This window comes from Monodon monoceros, unplaced genomic scaffold, assembly GCF_005190385.1.
Source record: "Monodon monoceros isolate NGI ecotype Baffin Bay Population unplaced genomic scaffold, NGI_Narwhal_1 Super_Scaffold_8, whole genome shotgun sequence".
Lineage (NCBI taxonomy): Eukaryota > Metazoa > Chordata > Mammalia > Artiodactyla > Monodontidae > Monodon > Monodon monoceros.
Window position 1 is genome coordinate 60789726 of NW_021703785.1, and position 22264 is coordinate 60811989.

The following is a 22264-nucleotide window of genomic DNA, read 5'->3' on the forward strand; positions in this document are numbered from 1 at the left end:
CATGGGCTAAGTCATTCATTTATTTATTCAAGAAAAGTTATTTTTATTAACATTGTTAATATTGACTATTAGCACCTATGATGTGCCACAGGCACTGGGCTACACATTGGGGATACAGCCATGAATTTTAATTACATTTACAAAGACCTTCCTTTGAGACAAGGTCATAATGACAGGTTCCAGGGATGAAGACATGGACATATCTTTTTGAGGGCCACAATCCAGCCTGTTACAGAGAGCTAGACTTCCTGAAACTAGTCGACGTTAAAGTTGAGGCTTAAAGCATGACTCAGTGTCTGGGAAGTTGGGGTTGAGGAGTGTTCCAGACTGGGAACAGCATGTCCAAATCGTAGAGGCAAGAGCATGGTGCGATCAAGGAACTGAAAGAAGTTCCTGTTTGGCCCCAGCTCAGAGCACTGGGAGAATAAAATAGGAGAGACAGGGCTAGAGCCAAATTGCATGTAAGCCACATGAAGGAGTTCTACGTTTATCTCTAGGCAGTGGGAAGCCATAAAATGCTGTAAGAGGAGGAGAGATATAATCAAATATGTACTTTTGGAAGCTCTCTGGCTAGTGTTTGGAAAATAGTTTAGGAGAGAGTAGAGTGGAAGCAGAAGACTAGTGAGGAAATTACTACCATAGTCCAAGAGAAAGAATGATAGTGTTGGCTTAAGGATAGAAAGAAATAGCTAGACCCAAAGTGGTTAAGGTAGAACTGGCTGAACAGTTGGAGTCAGCCATGGACTGGATGCAGAGAGGGAAGGGAATGAGGTTCCAGAAATGACATCTAGGTTCCTGAGTATTGTGGGTTGAATTGTGACCCCACCAAATTCATATGTTGAAGTCCTAACCCCTAGTTCCTCAGAATGTGACTTTATTTGGAGATAGGGTCTTTACAGAGATTCTCTAGTTAAAACAAGTTCATTAACACGGGCTCTAATCCAATATGACTGGTGTCCTTATAAAAAGGGGAAATTTGGAGACAGACACGCACATGAGAAGAACACCATGTGAAGATAAGGCAGAGATCAAGGTGATGTTCTGTACACCAAGGAAGGCCAAAAATTCACAGCAAAGCACCAGAAGCTAGGGGAGAGGCATGGGACAGATCCTCCCTCACAGCCCTCATAAGGCACCAATACTACTGACACCTCGATCTCAAACTTTTAATCTCTAGAACTGTGAGACAATAAATTTCTGCTGTTGAAATCACTCAGTTTGTAATATTTGTTAAGGCAGCCCAGGAAACTAGTACCCTGAGACACTAGTGATATCAGCTACTGAGCTAGAGAGCACTGGAGAAGGAGCCAGTGGTGACGAATGATGCTCTTAACTTACCAACCGAAGTAAGTTTCCAGTCAACCTCCAAAATTTGTCTTTTTTCATCCAAAATTGAGATACTATGTAACTTAAAGCAAAATCAGCTTCCAAATGATCAAGGAGCTGATCACTTGAACTAAATAAAGCTAAATAAATTTGTATTACACAAATACAAATTAGAGGCAGGGACTTCCCTGGTGGTGCAGTGGTTAAGAATCTGCCTGCCCAAGAACGTACAATGGAGAAAAAACAGCCTCTTCAATAAGTGGTGCTGGGAAAACTGGACAGCTACACGTAAAAGAATGAAATTAGATCACTCCCTAACACCATACACAAAAATAAACTCAAAATGGATTAAAGACCTAAATGTAAGGCCAGACACTATAAAACTCTTAGAGGAAAACATAGGCAGAACACTCCATGACATAAATCACAGCAAGATCCTTTTTGACCCACCTCCTAGAGAAATGGAAATAAAAACAAAAATAAACAAATGGGACCTAATGAAACTTCAAAGCTTTTTCACAGCAAAGGAAACCATAAACAAGACAAAAAGACAACCCTCAAAATGGGAGAAAATATTTGCAAATGAAGCAACTGACAAAGGATTAATCTTCAAAATATACAAGCAGCTCATGCAGCTCAATATCAAACAAACAAACAACCCAATCCAAAAATGGGCAGAAGACCTAAATAGACATTTCTCCAAAGAAGATATATAGACTGCCAACAAACACATGAAAGGGTGCCCAACATCACTAATTATTAGAGAAATGCAAATCAAAACTACAATGAGGTTTCACCTCACACTAGTCAGAATGGCCATCATCAAAAAATCTACAAACAGGGCTTCCCTGGTGGCGCAGTGGTTGAGAGTCCGCCTGCCGATGCAGGGGACACGGATTCGTGCCCCGGTCTGGGAAGATCCCACATGCCGCGGAGCGGCTGGGCCCGTGAGCCATGGCCGCTGAGCCTGCGCGTCCGGAGCCTGTGCTCCGCAACGGGAGAGGCCACAACGGTGAGAGGCCTGCGTACCGCAAAAAAATTAGCCAAGAAGAAATTATGCACGAAAAGTTTCTCAGACTGAAGGATTCAGGACCCTCGTTTTGAGAGGGCTCTTCAAACGTATAGCCAAAAAAACTTTGTTTCAAAAAGAGACCTACATAAGGACTCACTAATTAGAAATTTCAGCCCACTAATGATGAAGAAAATAATCTAAAAGCTTCTAGAGATTTAAAAGAAAGAAGGGGACTTCCAGGGCAGTCCAGTGGTTAAGGCTCCATGCTTCCACTGCAGTGGGGGAGGGTTTGATCCCCGGTTGGGGAACTAAGATCCCACATGCCATGTGGCGTGGCCAAAAACAAAAGAAAAAAAGAGAAAGAAACGGAAAACAGGCCAAATACAGGGATAAAAGCCAAAGGAGAAATGCCTCTAAAATCAGCAGAAAAATTTTTTTAATTTAACTTCTAATGACCACTCAAACAATAAATCAAGTGTAAAGTTAGAATAGGCATCTCAAATGACTAAACTTTCTTTTCTTTAATTTACAATGAGATTAGCCTAGAAAACAATAGCGTAGTCATATCGTGTTTCCCTCAGACTCTGCTTTCCTCCCCAGCTCGGGCCCAACCACATTCTTCCTAATTCCCCTTCAGCAGCCAAGGCCAAATGGCTGCAAGAAACCAGGTTGCCCCAGAGGACCTCCACTGCAGGCCAAGAGCCAGCAGGATAGTAAAAGCTGGCAAGAAGAAAGGAAGGGAGATCTTGAAAAGATACTTTTAATTAGGTGATTCAAAACAGCTAGAGACCATTTATTGACTCAATTCCAGAGTTGTGGTTTCTGGTTATGACCTTCAGATAAGCGAGGTTCTACTGTATTTGGTTAAGAAATTTTAAATAATGTAATATCAGACTTCTTGGGATGATGAGGATGGTGACAGCGATGGCGATGACCGGTGATGCTGATGAGATGGTGATGATGTTGGTGATGGTGAGGATGACCATGACAATGATGATGGCGATGATTTATAGATTTTAAAAAGAAAGAAAGTAAAATAAAAGCAATTCACATTAAGATGGTGAGTTCAGGTCTTCTAGAGCAGTTGAGGAAAATACCAAGCACCACGTGATTAGACTATGATTTATGCTTATTTTGTTTTCTATGGAACACATAGTTTTCAGTAAAATCTTGAAAAAGAGGCCACAACTCTCTTTGGACAAATATCCCTTCACAACAAATGCATACATTAGGAATCTCATGTAATGATCCAAGAGATTGAGTCTAATTCTCTTCAAACCAAAGTTACCCCTGCTAGACTATATAAGCCATGCACACACACACACACACACACACACACACACACACACACACACACACACAAAAAGTGGTGGAGGGATTCCCTGGTGGCGCAGTGGTTGAGAGTCCACCTGCCGATGCAGGGGACACGGGTTCATGCCCCGGTCTGGGAAGATCCCACATGCCACGGAGTGGCTGGGCCCGTGAGCCATGGCCGCTGAGCCTGCGCGTCCAGAGCCTGTGCTCCGCAACAGGAGAGGCCACAACAGTGAGAGGCCCGCGCACCAAAAAAAAAAAAAAAAAAAAAAAAAAAAAGTGGTGGAAATTTTGCAATTAAAATTGTATTCCTAAAACACTAAATGCTGGTGAAGATGTAAGGAACAGGGACTCTCGTACATTGCTAGTGGGAATTCAAAGTGGTGCAGCCACTTTGGGAGCGAGGTTGGCAGTTTCCCATAAAACTAAATATACTCTTACCATATGATCCAGCACTTGTGCTCCTTGGTATTTACCCAAAGAAGTTGAAAACTTATGTCCACACAAAACCTGCATGTAGATGTTTATAGCAGCTTTATTCATAGTCGCCAAAATTTAGAAGCAATCAACATGCTTTTCAGTAGGTGAATGAATAAATAAACTGTGGTACATCCAGGCAGTGGAATATCATTCAGCGCTAAAAAGAAATGAGCTATCAAGCCATGAAAAGACATGCAAGAATGATAAATGCATACTGCTAAATAAAAGAAGCCAATCTGAAAAGGCTACATACTGTATGATTCCAACGGACCCGACGTTCTGGGAAAGGTAAAACTATGGATGCAGGTAAAAGATTAGTAATTGCCAGGGGTTGTGGAAAGTGGGGAGTGGACAGGTAGAGCACAGACGATTTTTATGACAGTGAAACTATTCTATATGACACCACAATGACGGATGCATGTTATTATACATTTGTCCAGACCCATAGAACATACACCACCAAGAGTGAACACTAATGTAAACTATGGACTTTGGGTGATTATGATGTGTCCATGTAGGTTCATCAGTTGTAACAAATGTACCCCTCTGAAGAAGGATGTTGATAATGAGGGAGGCTATGCATGTGTGGGCAGAGGAGACCTATGGGAAATCTCTGTAGCTTCCTCTCAAGTTTGCTGTGAACCTAAAACTGCTCTGAAAAAAATAAAGTCTCCGAAAAATTGTATTACTGTACCTTGATACTGTGATCCTTGTTAAAATGCAATTACTGCAGGAAAGAGGAGGGCATTAACCTGTGAGGAGTCTTTGAAGGCTTGCTATGAGCTGGTTTTAGATCCCTTGGAAAAGCAGATTTTTGTGGGGGAAGGGACCACAGACCAGAAATTGAGCACAATAGGAGACACATCAGAGACATAGGTCTCAGGCATGACAGCAGGACTCAATGCCACCTGGATGCTGTTTGTTCATTCATTCAACAGATGTTAATTACATGCCTAGAACGTGCAAAGTAATGTTTGGAGCTCTTAGGACATAAATGAATCAAACAGATAAAGACTCCTGTCCTCACAAAGCTTACTCTTTAACAGAAGGAGATAGAAAATAGACAATAAATAACACATAAGATTAGATCATATAGTATTTTATTTTTTAATTTTTTTTTTTTTTTTTTGCGGTACGCGGGCCTCTCACTATTGTGGCCTACTCCCGCCGCGGAGCACAGGCTCCAGACACGCAGGCTCAGCGGCCATGGCTCACGGGCCCAGCCGCTCCACGTCATGCGAGATCCTCCCGGACCGGGACACGAACCCGCGTCCCCTGCATCGGCAGGCGAACTCTCAACCACTGCGCCACCAGGGAAGCCCAGATCATACCGTATTTTAGAAGGCTACAAGTTGCTATAGGAAATAAAAAGAAAGGCAGAGCTGGGTCAGGGGATTAGGAATGCTTAGGTGGTAGGGGTAGATTCTAATTTTAAATATGGTGGGTGGTTTCCTTTTTCAAATAGGTACTTCAGTGAAGAGCCCAGCGAGTATATAATCAGATCCTAAGTTTAAAAACCATAAAGTGCATCTGTGATAACTGCCAGACACTGAAAATTCATGTAACACATGGGCTTAAAGGTAGCAAAGGCGTCTATTATCCTCTGTGGATATTTATACATGTTCAAATAACATCACATTATCTCCTTTATAGTTTCGTGAATGCAGGGGACATGCTGAGTTTCACCAACAAAAGCAAAGGAAAATATGTCTTTTCGAACAAGGACACACCTTCACCTCCTCTTCATCTGTAGACTTCCACAGGTACAAATCAGGCTTCATGTATTGGGATGGTTTCCTCAACAACACATGAAAATGTTTAAATATTTGAATTAAATATACTTTCCAAAGATGGTGATTATTCTAAGTGTTGAGGGTGTTGAGATCTGCTTCACAGTGAAAGAGTAAAAGACTAAGGAGGGCTTCCCTCGTGGTGCAGTGGTTAAGAATCCACCTGCCAATGCAGAGGACACGGGTTCGAGCCCTGGTCCGGGAAGATTGCACATGCCGCGGAGCAAATAAACCCGTGCACCACAACTACTGAGCCTGCGCTCTAGAGCCCACAAGCCACAACTACTGAAGCCCGTAAGCCACAACTACTGAAGCCTGCACGTCTAGAGCCCATGCTCTGCAACAAGAGAAGCCACCACAATGAGAAGCCCACGCAGCACAACGAAGAATAGCTCCCGATCGCGGCAACTAGAGAAAGCCCGCGCGCAGCAACAAAGACTCAACACAGTCAAAAATAAATTAAGAAAAAAAAGACCAGGGAAAGCTTTGCCTCTGTACGCTCTCCTTTTCTTTTTTTTTTTAAATGGGGAGAGTATTCATTTTAATTATGCTCCAAGATGTTACAGAGCTAGATTAACAAATTTCAGTCAGTATAAAATAGATTTATTGTCAATATTTAGTCAATACAACCCAGGTAAATGAATCATTATTTTATACAAGGCTTAGATGTTTAAAATCTATCTTAACTTTACACATGTACTATAAAATGACAAATACTTAAAATGACAATGCAAGGGAAAATATTATAAAAAATACAATTGTTGTAGACCCTTGTATGAAAGTTCTTTAAAGCTCTGCCTTAAGGAATAATACCATGCTACATATCCAAACCAAAAATATTTTCCTTGAGGTTACAATGCTCAATGATATACCGCATGCACTCTAAAATACCATGCCTGACAAGAATCAAAAGAGACAAGGCCCTCAATAATGTTGAGAGAAAAAGAAAGAGAGAGGAGTAATCAATTGTTATATGCTGATTTCTGCTGGAATGGCCTCTTTAAACAATTTATAGCACTGTGGAAGAACTGAAAAAGAAGGGGACCAGTCTCAGCTTTATATAAAAGATTTCCAAATCAGCACAAACTCAGACAATGTTAAAAGGTACTGTTCCCAGTGCTCTCTACTCTTCAACCCTTTCCATGGACTCCTTATTCTAAGTCCATGTTTTTTCTCTAATTTCTTCCTAAGGGCTTACCAAGTACACTTTCTGTTTTCTATTACCCAACATACAAACCAAAAGGCATTAAGCAAAACAATAATATCTGTCAGTCAAGTCAGATCTAAAGACACCAATTTTGGTTTAGATATTAATCGTGAGATTTATGCATAATCATTCCTTTTCTAATAGAAGGTAAGCCCTGAATCACCAGGTTCTGCTCTCTGTCATGCGTGTTTCAGGGGTTGAAAAAGCATTGCTTGGTAACTGAAGCTCATTGAAAATTACAAGGGAGAAACCGTCATGAAAATCACATAAAAGAGTAAGAATTCAAGTCAAGATTATTTTGCCCTGGATCAATAAAACTCTACCTTGAGACTCGCTTTGTGTTGCCTTGAGTCCCTAAACCATTCCTTCATTAATCACTTCCTAACAAAACCTGTGTGCCAGGACTGGAAAAGAAAAGAAAGAAGTGATCAAAATTTAACAATCTGACCAATGCAATTACTGAATAAAACCAAACAACTATTAAAATAAAGCCTTGTGAAGCAAGATTCCTTAGCCTGAATACATGAGGTAGATGTTTTCAGGCACAAGTTGCCTGGGTAACAGACAGTGTCCTGCTTTAAGTGTCTTGTGTTTGAGGTAGCTGTGAGAAATCTATGGTAACATTTCTTATCAGGAGAGGGGTTTGCTGTCCCACATCCAATCCCCATTCCTGTGGGGTGGAAATCCCCTTTGTGTGTTGGATCAGCTAGATCTTTCCTCTGCCTGCTCCAAGGGCACAGGCAATGTGACCCAGGATCAGCCCATTGGCTGTGCCAATTGGAGACTGAATCCTGCATGTGATACTAAGATGGTGACCAGGTAGAGTTAGTTCATCTCACGTGGGACACAGTCATGGTGGTGGAGGCAACAGTGCCCATGGTCATGGCTGCAGTGGCTGTCAGCAAAGCTCAACTTTTCCTTTACTAGGACTGGTAATTCCAGCCACATAAACTCCTGGAGGTGCCCTATGCCAGTCCTTAAGTCTGCCTCCCCAGCCTTGCTAACAATTCTAAAACTCAGAGATAGCCTATTATTATTTTTATAATATTATTATATATTGTTATAATAATATTGTTAACAGTAAATATGAAAGTTTTTATTGAAAATAAACATTTAGATTTTAGCTCTAATATATTTGCTCAAAAATAAACCAAACTTGTGTCAGATTCCTAGGCATTCAAACAATGTTGGGTCATGACTTCTGAGGCTTTGTCATATTTGCACATAGCATTTATCTCTTGCTTCCTGTAAGGTCTCAGAAAGCCTCAACGGGCCCTACTATATATATATATATATATATATATATATATATATATATATATATATACACACATACATATATATATATACACATATATATATATATTTGGTGGTATATGATATATGATGATATATCTATCACCAAGTATATGCCTTTGGAGAGCCACATCAATGCATAGACTTCTTTGTACCTACCTGAATCTTCCCTGCAAATATGTAGTAGGCCTTTGAAATGTGCAGAAATATGTCCATTTAGAAACTTTCATCAGTCAATTTTTTATTTCAAAATGACAAATGATGAACAGTTTTAGTATTATAACAGGAAAAATTCTTGGAGTCGTCCTTGATTCCTCTCTATTTCTTTTTTTAAAAATTAATTTATTTTACTTTATTTATTTTTGGCTGCATTGGGTCTTCGCTGGTGTGCGCGGGCTTTCTCTAGTTGCGGCGGGCGAGTGGGGGCTACTCTTCGTTGCGGTGCATGGGCTTCTCATTGCGGTGGCTTCTCTTGTTGCGGAGCGCGGGCTCTAGGCGCATGGGCTTCAGTAGCTGTGGCTCACGGGCTCTAGAGCACAGGTTCTAGAGTTGTGGCGCACGGGCTTAGTTGCTCCGCGGCATGTGGGATCTTCCCGACCAGGCATTGAACCCGTGCTCCCTGCACTGGCAGGCGGATTCTTAACCACTGCGCCACCAGGGAAGCCCCCGGGCAGCCCCCTCTCTATTTCTCACTCCCAGAAGCCTATCTGCCAGAAAATCTTGTGGGCTCTTCCTTCAAAAGATATTCAAGATCCAATAAAAAATATCTTCTTAACAGGTCACCTCTATTCACCCTGATCTCTTCACAGCCTATTCTTTTCATAAGAGCCAGAGTAATACAGAGAAACCTGCCACCCCTCTAGTCAAAAGCCTTGAATGATTCCACTTCTGAGTATAGACCCAAAAGAATTGAAAGTAAGGATCCAAAGAGATCCTTGCACATCAATGTTCATAACAGTGTTATTCACAATAACCAGAAGGTTGAAGCAATCTGAGTGTCCATCTGTGGATGAAATAAGCCGCTCACAAAAGGACAGATGTAGTATGATTCCACTTATATGAGTGAGGTATGTGGAACAGGCAAATTCTTAGACAAGGAAAGTAGAATTGTGGTTGCCAGAAGCTGGGAGTAGGAGGGAAAAGGGAATTATTGTTGAACAGGTATAGAGTTTCAGTGGGACAAGATGAAAAAGTTCTGGAGATGGATGATGGTGATAGTTGCCCAGCCATGTGAATGTACTTAATGCCACTGCACTGTATACTTAAAAAAGGTGAAAATGATAAATTTTATGTTATGTCTATAACGTGAATGGTCAACCATCTCAGACTCAAAGCATAAATTCTAATATTGACCGAAAGGCTCTGTGTGATCTGATTCCACGTCACCACGCACGCTCCCACCCCCGATATCTAAGTGCCTTGACTGTCACCCTCGCTCACTCCACTCTAGCCACGGTGACCTCCTGTTATCCTCAAACAGCCAGGGCATGGCGCCTCCACAGGTGGTGCTCCTTGCTCTACCTGGGATGCCGGTCCCCCAGGATCCCTCAGGGCTCACTACCTGCCTCCAGAATCACATCTTTGCTCAGAAGCATCTTCTCAGCAAGGCTTTCCTGACCACTCTGTTTATAACGAAAACACATTCCTCCAAGCGTTCTTCTCCCCGCTCCTTCCCTGTTTTGCTTGTCTCCATATAACATTACATTTGAGATGCTATGTCTTTTTCATATTTGTTTGTTTCCCCTGCTCTAAAGGAAGTTTCATGAAGGTATGATTTTTCTCCTGTTTGTTCACTCCTGCTTCCCCAGGGCTTAGAATAGTATCTGACATCTGGTAGTCATCCGATAAATATATGATGATAAAGAGCTGAAATGTGCAAACTCATAAAACAAGCTAAAAATGCATTCAGAAGATCATTTAAAAATCCAAAGTCTTTATATTCATCAAACATTTCTCAGAAAATCCCTATGAGATGAATCATTGATTAGGAATCTAATCATTTCATCTTTGATCTTTATTTTTTTCTGAATAATAGTTGGCTCATATTTTTGATATCTACTATTTCAAGGAATTTTTAATTTCCAAAATGCCTTGCAATCATTTATATTCAGGTTTAATTTTACAAACATTGACTGAGGGCCTTCTATGTACCCGGCAACATTTATCCAATTTGATTAGGCATCATTACTGTTACAGCTCTATAATCAGCCAGTAAATGTTTTTGAAATACGTACTCTTTCAACTTTGAATAGAAGCAAATTTTATCAGCTGGGAAGGTAAAGTGGAGGCTCAGATTATTTTTCTCCCATAACCATGATTCCTTCTCTTTATGCCACCTCCACTTCAGCTACTCAGAACTAGTGGCATTACCCCATCTGGGGCAGTCATAGAATCACAAAATCACAGAAATACATGCATCAGGACAATCCACCTCACCCATCTTCCTGGTCAGAAGTGACTTTACACCATTATGCTAAGAAGGGAATGTACCTTATTTCAGGGTAATTCTTCTAGGAATGTACACTTCTACCATAATTTTATAAAATATGAATCCTCTGTTATAATTCTCATTTTATAGATGAAGAAATTAAGGCAGATGACTAAGTTTCCTAAGCTATCAAATCAAGTTTATTATAGAGTCTGGATTAAAATTCCCTCAAAGCTCAAATTATCAACTTCCAAGTAGCTTCCTGAAGGTTCCTGATTTTTTATTAGTACACGGTTTCTTTTATAAGATAAACAACATTATCCACAAGCCGATGTCTTTTGGAGTAAAAGTATATACTCTTGACTCCATAAATGACTCCATTTTGAACCCCCTTTCAAAACTGATTTTTAATCTATAAATGTAATAATACAATTTTTAGAGATGCAGTTTAAATCCCATAATAATTTACTCTATGGGATGTGTTAATTCTAGAGGAATTTTGCTACTGTGAATTTAGGTACCAGATCCCTCAGCAGCAAGAAGAAGACAGAAAACAAGACTGGTGTATGGTTGCTCTGAAATAAATTAACGAAAAGACAAATGGCAAAGTCCAAGATGTTATGCTGTTAATAATAGTCATCACTTTTACTGAGCATCTAAAATGTATCAGCCCTTGTACTAAGCGCTTTCCATTCATTTATTCTCAGCCATTTTCTCTTTCAAGGTCCTGCAACTTTGATTCACTGGAAATTCAAACTTTTGGTTAGTTTGGGTAACTAATAAGGGAATTGAACATTTTTGGTTGATGTATTGTTTTTAATTTGTGATGAGAATAATAAATTGGGCAGGAGTAAGAAAAGATGATAAGTTCCGGTTAATATCTACTTCCTGAAGATTGATCAAAAGGTCTTATTTTGCCACGTGGTTCCCAGATATCTCGAAACACATTTTTATCGGTTTTGGTAAATCAAGATCCTATCCCCAAGGTTACTGCTCACCATTTAACCAGATTCTAATTTAGGAGGAACAAAATAGCCTTTATGGGAGCAGTCAAATATTAGAGATGCAGCCAGCATCTTTCTTCCTCAGTTATATAATTGATATGAAAAGGAATAATACAGAGAAAGAGAATAACCTAGGCTGAACAGTAATCTTTCCAAGTCTTTTTCTACACAATAGAAATGCTCATTAAGCCTATATAACGTGAGGTTTTTATGGAGCAATACAGTTCACTTTTGTTATGGTCCTTTCTAATTGAATGGCAGCACCACTTAAACTTATTTTACAATCAATCCCTTACGTGGTCTTGCAAACAGACTTCACAAAACTCACTAGCCCACAGAGACACTCTTGTCCCATCAAAAACAGTTTTGTTGGCTTTTTAACCAACATGGCTGCATTCATGATTCAAAATCTTAATAGTCTGGTATCACAACCAGAAAGAGTAATCACACCAGTTGTTAATTAAATCAAAGAGTGATAAGCAGAAAGTGGTCACATTAATCATGTATTGAGAGATTAAAAATAGCTCCCCAAAATAGGCTGCTGAAATTCACATCACAACATATGATGCTGAGCGTTTTAAAGCTCTCACTACCCACCTCCCCACAAACAAAGGCCGAAACTCAGCTGAACGGGAGGAAAACTATCTTATCTGGCACGGAATGATAATGAGAAACCTGAGCTGCTCCGCTGCCAGCCCCAAGGTCACCGGAAGTCAATTATTTCACGAGGTCTTGCCAATCGTGTGTGTTTACAGTTTAGTACAAATCCAGCTATGTCGAGGTTACAATATTTAGTTGAAGAAAATGTTTCCAACACTGAAGAACTAAATATTTTTAACCGCAGGATCCAAAGGAGGTGCCTCTTGCTCCCTATTGTGTACAAGTCAAGACCTGAAATATTTAGGGCAGAAGAACCTGACAGAGGACAAAATTCCTTTTGAATGGATAGCGCTGTTCTCTAGGCCAAGTGTAAAGTTATAGGATTTCAGAAAAGGAAGGGACTTCGGCAGTGCTCTAATTTAACCCCCTCATGTTCCAAAAGAGGAAACTGATGTCTGAGGATAATAAGTCACTTTCACAAGGTCATAGTTGGACTCGAATCCATGTTTCCTGACTTCCCACTGTTTCTGTGCTGGGAAGATGCCTTCACTGTGGAAGCATGGAGGGTCCCCTTCCTGGTGGGGTCCAGCACAAGGCTAGTCCAATGCCATGCCTTGTACAAATCATACACAAACCATGTAGACCATCTTTGTCAATATGGGTTGTCATCCATGCCTGGATACTGCAAATTCTAACACACTTAAGAAATAAGACTAGGGGCTTCCCTGGTGGTGCAGTGTTTAAAAACCCATGCCAGGGTTCGAACCCTGGTCTGGGAAGATCCCACATGCCATGGAGCAACTAAGCCCGTGTGCCACAACTACTGAGCTTGCTCTCTAGAGCCCACAAGCCACAACTACTGAGCCCATGTGCCACAACTACTGAAGCCCGTGTGCCTAGAGCCCGTGCCCTGCAACAAGAGAAGCCACCGCAATGAGAAGCCCATGCACCACAACGAAGAGTAGCCCCCACTCGCCGCAACTAGAGAAAGCCCGCATGCAGCAACTAAGACCCAATGCAGCCAAAAATTGATTAATTAATTTTTTTTAAAAAAGAAATGATAAGCCTAGAAGAGTTGAATAAAGCTTACAACATTTGGTAAGCGTTTGCTTTTGCATCAATCCCACAAGTAACTCAAGTACTTCCTGTCTCCACATTAAAGTGCTTCTCTTCTTAGGGCCATGATTACTAAAGATTTGATCAAACAACAAATATATATTGAGCCCTTCCTATTTAAGCACTAACCTTTTTCTTTGAATGTATTAACTTTTTATCATTATACTTAAGTTTCTAGAAGAGTTGACAAGTGTCTTTCTTATGCCAATATTTTCATGCTTGTACAATGTATGAAATCTTCCCTAAGGTTCTGCACACAGTTAGCTTTTAGTTTTACAACAAAAGTCACCAAAAAAACGTGGAGGTAGTTATTTCGCGTGAAAATACCCAAAATATTCATTGCAAATTCCATTCGAAATTTCATTCACCAACGTTAGCATTTTCTATCGCTTTTCAATACCCAAACCATTGTACCTAATTTTTGTTCTCCAATCTAGGCTCAGTAGTAAGCTTACTTGGTAGGCTGATACTAATGAAAAAGTAAACCAATATTTTTATAAATGAATTTTTTAAATTTGTAGCTCCTGACTGATGAAATCTACTCTGGTTCCCCAATTCATGATTTCAAGAAAAATATTTTTTAAAAGAGTTTCTTTTTCTCCTTTCTTCCTTCTTCCTTCTTCCCCTCCTTTATGGAAAAAAAAACAAAACAAAAGTCTCATCAGCTACTGTTGAGCAGGCACTCAACTAGTTGTGGAACCAAAGAGTAATAATTCATGGACTCTATCCTCAAGGAGCTGATGATCCAGTAAGGGAGAAAAATGTGTTAATGGATAAGCCCTTTCTTTAAAAGTATCCTTTTCCCCTTTTTTTTTTGCTGCTGTGGAGACGGGGAACAAATTACTTACTAAAAGGAAATTTGAGTCAAACAATCCCTATAGAAACACATTAAAACTTACACTTTAGAGCTGATGTCTTAATCATCTATGATTTTCCAAGTGTGACAATCTTTCTTTTTTTTTTAACTGAAATACAGTTGACATACAATATTATATTAGTTTTAGGTGTGCTATAACAATCTTTCTTTAGCCGTGTGGCTAGTTTCTTTTTTCCTGGAGTTTGGGTCGCAGTCCCCATGCATTCTGGAGGTGGGCCATAGCCTTGATAGATATGAATTTCAGGAAACTAGCTCAGGGACTGGCTTCCTGCAATAATTCAGAGCTGATAATACCAAGGGCTTCATCGTGGATTTAAAATTCAAGCTTAGAATTTCTAAAGCCACAAAAAAAAAAAAAAGTGAAAAAAACTCAAGAAAGTGGCATAAGAAATACCCTGAGAGGAGACCCTGCTTCTCAGTGAACTACCTGTTAGTCTGCAAAAGCTATGCTCCAATCCAGTGCCTGACATGACAGGCATCTTGGAGAAATAAAGAATGGACTTGAGGACACGGGGAGGGCGAAGGGTAAGCTGTGACAAAGCGAGAGAGTGGCATGGACATATATACACTACCAAACGTAAGGCAGATAGCTAGTGGGAAGCAGCCGCATAGCACAGGGAGATCAGCTCGGTGCTTTGTGACCACCTAGAGGGGTGGGATAGGGAGGGTGGGAGGGAGACACAAGAGGGAAGAGATATGGGAATATATGTATAACTGATTCACTTTGTTATAAAGCAGAAACTAACACACCATTGTAAAGCAATTATACTCCAATAAAGATGTAAAAAAAAAAAAACCTTATGTTAATTACATCTGCAAAGTCCCTTTTGCCATATAAGGTAAGAGTCACAGGCTCCTGGGATTAGGACAGAGATATTTTGGGGGAACAATTATTCAGCCTATTGTACTCAGCCAGAAGTCAACTCGACTGAGGGAAACTTCTGATTCATTCACAGATGTGGCTGGAAACAAGGCTGAAATGTGGACATTCAGATGAGCTATTGCTCATTCTACTAGACTATTTTTTCCTTTTCAACATGGGAGTTTTTACTACTGTGTAGACAGAGACTAGACTCTGCTTATTTGTTTTGCCGTTTCCTACTAAGTCATGTTCCCAATTCTAATGTAGTTTGTTGTGCACTCTGACCTCAGCATTGCTTTTAGCACTTGGACTTGACCAATGTCTTCCCACATACCATGTTGGTAATTGATTTCCAGTGGTACTGGCATTCAACTTGAGAGATCTCCTTATTTCCTCCCCTTCCCCCTTTTTAAATGTTCTAGAGCTTTCACAGAATGTTATGGATTAGTAAAACAACTCATTTCCTATGAAATGAGTTTTCAGTTTATAGTCTATACAAATTTCAATCAATATAGTAGTTCTCATTTCACCGTTTTTTATGAAAAGAGAAAGTCAAAATCATACTCTAAGATACCATGTGTTCATACTATTACATCCATATTACCACTTAGAGACAGCATTGAATGAACAATGTAGCATTTCTGTGCCACTCACATTTATTAGTCTTCTCTCCCCAACTAGATTACTAGTCCTTAACAGAAACAAAATCTTTTACTTCTTTTTTATCCTCAGTGATAACTAGTATTGAATTGGCCACGTAATTAGCAATCAAATTATTTCTGGTTGAATTGACTAGTCTTTTTCTTAAAAGTCACATATGGCTATATGATTTCATTCCTTTCTGCCAATTAGGATACACTTCAATTTAAACAAATTGTATATATGGAAATTGGATTTTCTCTTAAATAAGAAAAATTAGACAGTGATGATTTAATTTCAAATGGGGTATAAGATTCCTATTAATGAGAAATGTCCACCACAAAATTACATGCATAAATGCATACTCATATAATTGTACAGGAATATATTGATTGCAAAGTAAAATGTGGTTGTACCCTGATTGATTGCTATTCCATTACATTTCAGCCCTCTAATGATTTTTGAAACTATCTATGTGTTGCTTGATAATTCCGTCACCTTACCACCCCACCTTGGATTCTGGTGTCACTTCACTATCATTTTAATAATTACCTTTTTCAAAACTCTCATTTTATTTCATTTCTATTTTTACTTTTTATTACTGTATGACACATACATAAAAGTACATGGGTCACAGAGTCCAGCCCAATTAATTTCCATAAAAAAATTTCCCACCCCCGGAATCTCACACAGGTGTAGACATAGAACATCACCAGTATCCCAGAAGCCTCCCACCCCTCCTCTCCAAGGTTATCCCTCTCTCAACTTCTCACGCCATTGATTAGCTTTGCTTGCATTTGAATTCGTCTGGTTTTAAAATTTGCTTGTTTACAAGTGGCCATTTTTTAAAAGATTCAGATTTCTACCCTCCCTGCCCCTCTTCTCCACACAAAAAGACTCCTGGGGATATATTTTCTTTCTTCTTTTTAAAAGATGAATTTAATGATGCAGTTCATGATCTCAATAATGTCATGGGCATCATTAAATCCATCTTTCTTCTGATTTACTAATGGGTCTCCTATGTTTCTTTTCTCTCCGATCCTTTTATAAAAGCCTTGAAAGTTCCTATAATCCTTCTGCCCACGCATTCCTTCCAGGGACTGCTGCTGTCGTTTCCTGTCCCTTGCAGTTCTCAGGCATGTTCCAGTGTGAATCCACCTTCTTTCATATTCTCAGAGAGAGATCATTTTCTGTCTTTCAAGATGAAATCCTCTATCTTCCTTTGTGAGTCCACAGTACAGCTGTACTTTTCCTTTCTTTAAAACAAAAATCCCATATGTATTAATTATAGAGTGTTGCTTAAATTTCTAAAGGTTCCTGAGGCACTTCCAAGCATTTAATAATTCTCATTTCACTTGGCTGATTAGTTTTCTTCTTACAATTTTAAGTCTAGGAATGAGGGCTTATACTGCTTTGGGCTATGTGTTCATCAATTTTCACTACGCCAAATTCAAGTGGACACCGGTGTCTTCTTTTCTGTAATTCTTCTTCTCATTCACTCTCCCACCCCTTTGTTCAGAGGCAGATTGAGACTTTGGCTGGGGCTCTATTCTCTGCAGCTAACAACAACGTTTCTTTCTCTGACTAAAGAGCCATTTGGATAATGGATATACCATGTGCTTGTTTCCCAGAAGATGCCTAGAATAACTCTTCCCCAAGGAAATATTTTGAGCGCTTTAAAGAATTTGAAGAATTGAATACTCTAAGTACAGCTCACATTTCTGATACACTTGAACTCTTGGGACACAGGACATTATAGAGGATAAAGTTCTTGACTAGAAGACAGGAAACATATGTTCTTATCTTGGGCAGGCAGCTAACCAGCCAGAGTATCTTAGGCAGGTCATCTCTTGGCATTTTCTTCATCTGCAGGATTGGGCTACAGGGATTATCAGTGGATGTGGGGAGGAGAAGTACCTAGTTGCCCTGGGGACACCTAAAAATCTATAAGGGTGTATATTTTCATGATCCCAAATATAACATGTGAAATTACTCAAAATCTTCTTGGATTTTAGAGATTCATGGAGGCTTCATTGAAAAAGCATTGTGTGAGAACGTGGGTTTAAAAATGTGGAAAACACTTAGCAAGAGTGTCTTTAGAATATCTGAGAATCTGACATTTATGAAGATCTTTGGGTTTCTTTCATTTCTTGAACCTTTGGGCACATCAATCATTCTCTTTTCCCGTGCCCTGCCCTCCACGGGGTTCTCTATAAATTATACAATCCCACCCAGGACTTCTGGGTCTTCTACTCCTTTAGCTTTCCTAATGAAAATAAATATTTCCTTCTACTCAGTAAGAAATATAATCAAAAAGCGAAGGACCAAGTCCTCTGAGCAGGAAATTTCCCCAGCTGACCCTGCGCCAGTGGTCCCTGATGCTTGCCTCAACCAAAACTGGGATGCTGGAAAGAAAACGGAGTTGAAACTCAGATGTGAGTCTTTTTGTTACTGCATTTTCCACTAACTGTGTGATGGTGGGCACGTCATTTCATCGCAGTGGGCTCAATTCCTGAGCGAGAAGTTACCATTTTGTTTCCCATATTCATAGTGCCAGCCTAGAATCGGCTCCAGGGTGAGCGCCCTTAGGTGCAAGGAGACCAGAGACTCTGAGGGCTCATTTGGCCTAAAGAACCTTCCAGCTAGAGCAGTGTTTTTCACATGAGTAGATTCGGGCTGGGGTGAGGGGCGGAAGCCCACAGGGAAAACCCTCAAGGAGGAGCAAGACAGAAAAGTAGTGCTCTGGGGACAGGGGGTTTGAGCAAGGTCAGCCAGCTACACCGTCTTCCTGGTTCCCATGTCACGCCTGCTGGAACACCAAGTGGGAGGCTGGAGTGACAGAATTGCTTGGGGACGGTGGCATACAGGTGGTTAAGGAGGGAGGGGCGCAGGACAGGGGAGAGTAGGGCAGAGGACTACTGGGAAGAAGTTTGAAGATGATCGTGGGCAAACATTTTTTTTTTTTTTTTTTTTTTTGCTATACGCGAACCTCTCACTGCTGTGGCCTCTCCCGCTGCGGGGCACAGGCTCCGGACGCGCAGGCTCAGCGGCCATGGCTCACGGGGCCCAGCCGCTCCGCGGCACGTGGGATCTTCCCGGACCGGGGCACGAACCCGTGTCCCCTGCATCGGCAGGCGGACTCTCAACCACTGCGCCACCAGGGAAGCCCTGGGCAAACATTTTTGAGCACTGTTTTCGAACCAATTAAGTGAGCCCATATTATTGATCTGTCTTTGCCATTTGGCCTCATGAGAAGTTGAGCTAAGAATGAAAATCCAAAGAGGGAATCTCAGCAGGCAGACTCAGCAAGGAACTCTTCCTCTCCTAGGAGGAGAGACTGTAAAGAAACAAAGTGTCTCTCATCTCTCTGCGGGCAGGTGCAAGGCTCTGGAACCCTGCAGAAGAGATATTGTGGTAACCGAGGGGTGGAACGAGTCCGTTAGAAGGCCTTTTCCTGTACCTAATGCTGCTTGCATTGTCATAGAAAAAGGACACTTACGATTACAACTGTAAATAATTAACTTGCGTGAATGGTGAGTTCTTGGAGTGCTGTGAGCCCAAAGAAGGTTGAGCTTTCCTACACACACACACGTGGGAAAAAGACACCTGAAAAATGGACAATCGTTTCCTGATCACTGTCGGCAGGTGACAGTGGACCCTTTTCCACCAAAGGTTAGGGTGAGCAGCGAGGTCCTTCTTCGGGCTTGGAAGCATGTCAGTCAAGGGAATGGCAGGGCTGAGCCTGATCTGCTGGCTCCCACAGGAAGTGGTGGGCTGTGAGCGGATGGCTACAGGCTTTCCTGTGTAGCGTGAACTGGCCCAATGTGAGCAGAACATTCTTAGCTGATGAAGAGCTGGAAGTGTGACCCTGTGCTGAGATGCTGGAAACAGCACCGCGTCTCTACTCCATTCTTCCCTCGGTTTTCTTTCTCTGCTGTTCTTTCTTTGTCTTTGGCCGTCACGCTGTGCTCCTGGTTCTTTTCTAGCTTCACATGGTCTTGATTGGAAAGGACAAATATAAGTGAGAACAGAGATGCTCCTCATTTTTCTCAGATTAATGGGCTTGATTGCTAATCTTCCTGTATGCTTCTATCAGGTATATACATATTTATATATAACCTAAAACCTAAAGGTGTCCCTTTTTATCTTACCGCTTTGTAAAAACTGTCCTGGAAAACGAAGTACTAATATGAAGCAGTCAAACTACACTTGGCTGAAAATGATTCAGTTTCTAGGAGAAATAAACTAAAATTTATTTTCTAGGAGAAGTAAATCAGACATTTTGGTTTTCAGTTCTGGCTCAGCATCTAGCTAGCTGTGTGGCCTTAGAAAAGTTACTTGAAGTTTCTGGTGTTAATTTTCTCATCTCTAAACATGACATTGGTACTCTCCCAGGTACCTCCCCAGGAGATTTTACGATCATCTTTGTTGGGTATGTTAGTACCACTTTCATGAGGGAAGCCAAATGAGACTCCTCACCTGCACAGGAAAGTAAAGACCAAAAAAAAAAAAAAAAAAGGTCCTTGTATTTATGTCTCTAATGAAATAAAAATGACCAAAAGATAAAGTTTATTCCGATTATGCAGCATCATCTTTTTTTTTTTTTTTTGGCCATGCTGCAAAGCATCGGGACGGCCAGGGATCGAACCCGTGCCCCACTGCAGTAGGATTGCGAAGTCTTAACCACTGGACCGCCGGGGAAGTCCAGCATCATCTTATTAATGGCTTAGATGCAGCAGGAACACAGATTACAGAGCTGTGTATGATACCGGCACCTAGAAAGCACACAATAAAGGTTTGCTGGACGATGTATGCTCTTCGAGCTGCAGACAGGGTGGCATAACCCAGTGACAAGAGCACAGAATGTATAAAACCAAACCGAGCCTCAGTCTCAGCCCCACTACTTACAGTTTCATGATTTGGAACTAGCCACTTAATCTTTCTGAGCCTCAATTTCCTCAACTGCAAAAAAAGGATGATTATCTGTACTTCAAATTTAAGGGGACAAACAAATGACATTACGCGTATGAAAATGATTCACAATGTGTAGAGTACTTGCAAATACTCTTGGACAGCCATAGTTAAATTACACGGGCCTTAGACTGTGAATTAAGGAAATTGGCCTCTATGAACTAAAAAGTACCTTCCAGCTTTGAGCATCCTTTACTCCATGACACAGCTGAGGTTCCACCCCCAGGCTGCAGACATGCCCAGACATGCTCCAAGGCAACTTGGGGCAATAATACCTGCTGTGTCTTGAAGGTTGGAGAGAGAGGCTTAGGACGGTAGGACGGTCAGAGATCTCACCCTTGGCCTTGCATTACTTAATGTGGCCCTTCTTCAAAGACACTGATGAGCATGTCTACTCATGCTGTTTAACCTTTAACTGCTACTAAGACATTCCACCCCAGGGCTCCACGTGCTGTTATCATCAAAACACTCTAGCTCTGAAATACAAGACACTGGCCCTCATATCAGTGTTTATACATGCAATCCAGAGGAGAAGGGGGAAAACGTGGGTAATAAGCTGGAAAAGAAGTCAAGTTATGTACTTTGCTTTTCACTCCAAGTGAATGGTTCTTGCTTTTATTTTACCATTTATTGAAAATGAGCAAATTGCTGGTAAGAGTCTCCTACATTTGCAAAGGAGAAAGAACTGCTTAGAGTCACCTGAAAATCTGAATTCCATAATGCAAAAGTGGATTTATCACTGCAAAGTGTAGGGGAAGTGTCTTTACCAGACGGGTGTGGGTTCACAACTCTTCCATCTTTGGACACCTGGGCATACTGATTGACACTGTGTTCTTCTTCTAGCCTGGCAGTCAGGGCCCTTAAAGAGAACTCCATGGAGTATGAGTGTTCCCCTATAGCAGCCTGTTCAAGAGAAGATGTGAATGAGGGCAAACTCAGGTTTTAGAAATAAAGAATAAAGGGGCAGAGGAATTGATCAAGGAATGAAAACCCTAGTTTACAATGAAAACATCCTTTGAAGTTTGTGCTCCTCACTTTTATATTTTGAGATCACTTTTTACTCATTGTTCTCTATTGCTTACCCACCCCCAATGACTGTCAAGATGATTATTCATCCCTCATGGGTCTGTGTCACCAGTACAGTAAGGGGCGTCTCTGCTATTTTTAGACACGACAACTATACAAGCCAAAGGCCACATTCCGCTTCTGTTCTGCTGAATGCGGGCTACACCCTGGCGTGGTGACCATTCTGAAACAGCGTTTTACTTTGAGCTCTACAAAGGCTTTCTTTGACAGGGGAGTGTTGCAGTGGGTTGAGAAAAGGAGCACAGAGAATAAAGGG

General features: G+C 40.9%; 1 protein-coding gene across 1 annotated transcript in view; it reads right to left on the bottom strand.

The window, feature by feature from the left end:
* Positions 1-19022: 19022 nt before the first annotated feature.
* The window catches only part of COG6 (component of oligomeric golgi complex 6), a 174757-nt gene continuing 171515 nt past the window's right edge, over positions 19023-22264 (bottom strand). The window contains exon 21 of the transcript XR_003791691.1: positions 19023-19948. The gene's annotated coding sequence lies outside the window, so the exon portion shown is untranslated. The remainder of the gene's footprint in view (positions 19949-22264) is intronic.